The following is a 5719-nucleotide window of genomic DNA, read 5'->3' on the forward strand; positions in this document are numbered from 1 at the left end:
TCCGCGGGCCTCGGCTTTGGCCTTCTTGCCGGTGCTAGGCGTACCCGATCCTTCAACAGTCATCACTGCCTTATCTCTCCGCTTCTTATGGTGCATCTTGCTCTCCTTCTGACTAGCTGGTTCATCCTCATCCTCAGAATCAACATTGGTGCAATCTTCCTCTCCGGGCAACTTCCTTCCTTCCTCCATCTGAGCAAACTTATCTACCAGAGTGTAAAGATCCTTTATAGTCTTCGGCAACCATACATTCATCTTGGAAGGAATATGATAGTTGCGCACGTAGGACTAGAAGGCAGCTATTACGGCTGCCGGATGGATATTTGGGATATTTCTATGAACTTTGCTGAATCTTTTAAATACTTACGGAGGGTTTCTCCTTCCTTCTATTGGAGAAATTGCAAGTCGCTGGGCCTACCGAGTTCTTGATGGCCGCCCATGAAGGCGCCAAGAACTCGTGGCACAGGTCTGCCGATGACGAAATGGACTTCTCCGGTAGGTGCATCAGCCAAGACCTCACATTGGACATGAGGGCCGAACGGAAGTAGTTGGCAAACACCTTCTCATATCTTCCCCCGGTAGCCTAAACAACGATGGTGCAGATGCTCAAGAACTAAGCCGGATTCAACCTCCCGTCGTACTTCTCGGGTATTTCTGGCTTGAACGTGCGAACGGACGGCCAACGGACTTGCCGCGGCTCACGAGTAAAGGCAGGGCAGCCAACCTCGAAAGGTAGGCACCTGCCAATACCGATCGCGGGCTCGTCGACGTCATGGCCGCTGTACCTGTCGGTCTGGCGGAGGTCATCATGGTGTTGCTTGACAATGACATGCGTGTCTCGTCTCCGCCTATCCTCTGGGGCTCGTCGTTGGCCTGGACGGGCTCGGGGGTCCGAAGAGGCCATTGAGACTTCGTCCGGGTCTTGATTCTGTTGCGCTCGCGTTGGTTGCCTTGGCGGGGACTGCACCGTGGGGATGGCCCCTTCCGTACGGTAAGCAGCATGAGTTGTTGCTATCGGTTGGGGAGGTCACGTCGGGCCAGCTCGCCGTGAGCCCCTAGCTTTCGCAAAACCGAGCAGGATTTGGATGGTGGCATGCCATTCATCCATCTTATCGGCCGCTGGTGGGAACCTCAGTAGCAGCTAACCCCCCGCCATGGCCTCCAAAGCCGTACTTGGCCAAGATGATGATGAAGTCGATCGTACCGTCTCTCGGCTCCTGACGATGCCGGCGGCGGCAGAACTGCGCCCATGCTGCTGTTGTGGGGTGACCACTTGGACGTGGTGCGGCGAAGGCGCTTGAGGGCCAGCGGCTCCGTCGGGAGTAGCGTCTTGGTTGACCTGTCCCTGAGGGGGGTGCACGCATGGTGTCCGCACCAGTGGTGGGAGCGGCCGGGGGGCGGGGATTCACCCCGGTCCACGCGCCATTGCCGCGGCTGTGCCCGTCGGCGAGGGAGAGGGGCGGAGATGGAGTAACCCCTTTACCCGTACCTTGGGGAGCATGGCCGTCAGGGTGTTGTTGATGCTGCTCTCCTCTGGCGCCTCCTGCTCCTACGTCAGCTGCGGGGGAAGTGGTGACTGTGCCGCCTACTCGGACCACGCCACTAGCTGTGTCCGTGTCCTTGTTTGCGTCCAAACCCCTTGCGGCGCTGGAGGCCATGGGTGGCGGAGCCTTCGAGGTGGATGGGTGAGCCGAAGGACCATGTTTTTTCTTGGGCGCCATGGTCGATGGCGTCGTCGAAGATGAAGATGGTGATGAACTCGATGCGCTATACACACCTTCAGGTTCGCGCAAGAGAGCATCTACCTGGTGTGCCAAATATGTCTTGGGAAACCATGGCCACCTATTGGACCAAGAGGCCCCTTGCTGGTTCGGAAGGGGGCCAACGCATTGTGCAAAGAGCAGATGAGAATGGGGCAGCATTGCAGAGATCACGCAGGCAATTTCACCCAGGTTCGGGCCACCGTGAGGCGTAAAACCCTACTCCTGCTTTGGTGGATTGATGGTGGAAAGGTGGTGGCAGAGCATAGTGCACTTGCCCGGCAGGGTTGCCTCGAGGCAGCAGTGGCTACGCGCATACAGGGGCGTCAGTTATCCAATCATCTAACCCTTTCTCCAGTTGCCATGGGCCTCCTTTTATAGATCACAAGGGGTTACCACAGTGGCAAAGTAGTCATTACGCACTGATAAGATAGCAAACAGTGCTATCATTCCTAACTCTGCGGGCTGACAGGGCACATTAAATGCACCACTCAATGTTACATCGTTGGTTGCCCAACAAGGCTTGCCGGGCTATCTTGTCAGCTCCGCTCCTGCTCGCTTGACACGTCGCAGGACGGGTGTCGTCTGAGGGTTTCTCCAATAGAAAATGGCTGCCATGTGGCGAATGGCTTCCACTTAATCACTTTACGGCTTGGAACCACACTGGTCGATGACGTGGGTCGTGGTAGAGTGGTTGGTGAGGTGGTCTTGCTTCCGTGAGTGCTGGCAGGCCCTGCCGGGGCACTCAGTTCGTCCGTTTTTAGTGGTGGCCTCGCCCCTTGCTGGGCTCGCCTGCCCGGCAAGGGAGGCTTTTCTCTTGACGATATCCTGCTTCTCTGGTTTGATCTTGGTCCCTCTGATCTGCATGTTGGTCCTTCAAATCTCTAGGGTTCTTGCACTCTGATTTGGGCTGGTGCCTCAATCTTGTTCCCCTGCCTATGCATAGTCTAGGAAACAGACCCAGGGTTTGTTGCACCGATAAGAATCTTGGCAATACCTATTAGACTATACACTTAGATGGGTCCAGACAGTTGGAAGGCTCAGGGGCTGGAGTCATTTTGGAATTTCCACGAGGTGATAAAGTTTGTTATGTCTTAAGGCTCATGTTCCCTTGTACTAACAATGCAGCCGAGTATGAAGCCTTCTCCATGGACTACGAATGGCCAAGGAGATGAACCTGAGCTGGGTCAGATGTTTGGGCGACTCAGACTTGGTGGCTCAGCAAGTCTTAGGAAAGTGGGATTCTAGAGACCCACTTATATATGGCGGCTTATCGTCAGGCAGTGGACAACATTGCTGGTCATTTTTAAAGGGTACCGAGTGTATCACATACACCGACGCAAGAACGAGGTGGCTGATGCACTATCTCGGCTTAGATCACAGCGTAAGCCGGTTCCCCCAATGTGGTCCTTGATGTGTTGCATAATCCTTCTGTCAAATTGCCTTCAGAGGATGATCTTGCTATTCCTGACCCAGAGGGATAGTTGGTGGCAGCTCTACGGCCTATTTCTAACTAGACGATGCCTTATATAACTTATTTGACCCAGGGAGAGTTACCAGACAATGAAAATCTGGCACGGCAAATCACAAGGTGGTCCAAGTCCATGACCATTGTTAATGGCACAGTTACACATATGTAGTGTGACTGGTGTTTCCCAACATTGTTTTTCTCCTGAAGAAGGACATGAGATTCTACATGAGATTCGTGCAGGTGATTGTGATCATCATGCCGGGTTATGATCTTTGGTGGCTAAACCTTTTCGTCATGAGTTTTTCTGGTTGATGGCTCATGCTGATTGATACGTCTCCGTCGTATCTGTAATTTTTGATTGTTCCATGCCAATATTCTACAACTTTCATATACTTTTGGCAACTTTTTATACTATTTTTGGGACTAACATATTGATCCAGTGCCCAGTGCCAGTTCCTGTTTGTTGCATGTTTTTGGTTTCGCAGAATATCCATATCAAACGGAGTACAAACGGGATAAAAACGGACAGAGATACTTTTTGGAATATTTGGAAAATTCCGGAAGAAAAATCCACGCGAGATGGTGCCCGAGGTTGTCACGAGGCAGGGGGCGCACCTGCCCCCCTGGGTGCGCCCCTACCCTCGTGAGCCACCTGTAAGGCGGTTGACCCTCTTCTTTTTCCGCAGGAAAGCTAATTTTCGGAAAAAAATCATGGCGAAGGTTTCAGGCCAATCGGAGTTACGGATCTCCATATATACACGAAACGGTGAAACAGAGCCATGGGAGAACGCAGAAACAGAGAGAGACAGAAAGACAGATCCAATCTTGGAGGGGCTCTCGCCCCTCCCGTGCCATGGAGGCCATGGACCAGAGGGGAAACCCTTCTCCCATCTAGGGAGGAGGTCAAGGAAGAAGAAGAAGGAGGGGGGCTCTCTCCCCCTCGCTTCCGGTGGCACCGGAGTGCCACCGGGGGGCCATCATCATCACCACGATCTAGACCAACCCCTCCGCCATATTCACCAACATCTCCATCACCTTCCCCCCTCTATATACAGCGGTCCACTCTCCCTCAACCCGCCGTACCCTCTACTTGAACATGGTGCTTTATGCTTCATATTATTATCCAATGATGTGTTGCCATCCTATGATGTCTGAGTAGATTTTTGTTGTCCTATCGGTGGTTGATGAATTGCTATGATTGATTTAATTTGCTTGTGGTTATGTTGCTGTCCTTTGGTGCCCATCATATTATTGCGTGCGTGGATCACACCATAGGGTTAGTTGTATGTTGATAGGACTATGTATTGGAGGGAAAGAGTGACAGAAGCTTCAACCTAGCATAGAAATTGATGCATACGGGATTGAAGGGGGCCAATATATCTTAATGCTAGCAGTGGCCTCTCCCACATAATACTTGCTATCAGTCTAGTAAAGTAGTCAATTGCTTAGGGGCAATTTCACAACTCCTACCACCACTTTTCCACACTCTCTATATTTAATTTATTGTTTCTTTATCTATACAGCCCCTACTTTTTATTTATGTACTCTTTATTATCTTGCAAACCTATCCAACAACACCTACAAAGTACTTCTAGTTTCATACTTGTTCTAGGTAAAGCGAACGTCAAGCGTGCGTAGAGTTGTATAGGTGGTCGATAGAACTAGAGGGAATATTTGTCCTACCTTTAGCTCTTCGTTGGGTTCGGCACTCTTACTTATTGAAAACTGTTGCGATCCCCTATACTTGTGGGTTATCAAGACCTTTTTCTGGCGCCGTTGTCGGGGAGCAATAGCGTGGGGTGAATATTCTCGTGTGTGCTTGTTTGCTTTATCACTAAGTAATTTTTATTTGTTGTTCTTAGTTGTTCTTTATCTTTAGTTATGGATATGGAAAACGAAATACCAAAAAAAATTATGTGTACTTTCTTCTCATGGAGATGGGGAACCTCCTAAACCCTCGATGCTGGTTATGTGAAAGATATTATGTACTACTTTAATTATCCTGAGAAAACCTCATTCAATTATGTAATGGGAGTAACGTTGGATCAACGTGAATACTTTAGGGATTACCACTTGACACAGAAAGGGAAACTATTATGGGATCAAATTCATATATTGAAGTGGTATGCTCGGCAAGTATGCTTGAGTTATGATATTACTTGTTGCTCTAGGATGAAGGCTCCACACCTTCCCTTTTCATGTGAATTTAATGATAATGAAACCTTGGCTTCTTATGCTAGAGGTATATATGATTACTATGATGTGGAACAAATAGAAGAATTTGTTGCTTTTAAGGGTGCTTATGAAATTGAATCTTTGTTTGAAAAGAATGAAGCTTATGATGATGCTGTTTATAGATCTGAAAATTTAGCTATCCTCAAATATTGCTATGAGAATTATGAATACAATTACGAAATTAATGCACTTATTGAGAAAGTCTCCGCTGTCCAAGAAGAGACTAATATTTTGCAGGAATCTATGGAAGAAGAAA

This window comes from Triticum urartu, chromosome 2 (genome assembly GCF_003073215.2).
Source record: "Triticum urartu cultivar G1812 chromosome 2, Tu2.1, whole genome shotgun sequence".
NCBI lineage: Eukaryota > Viridiplantae > Streptophyta > Magnoliopsida > Poales > Poaceae > Triticum > Triticum urartu.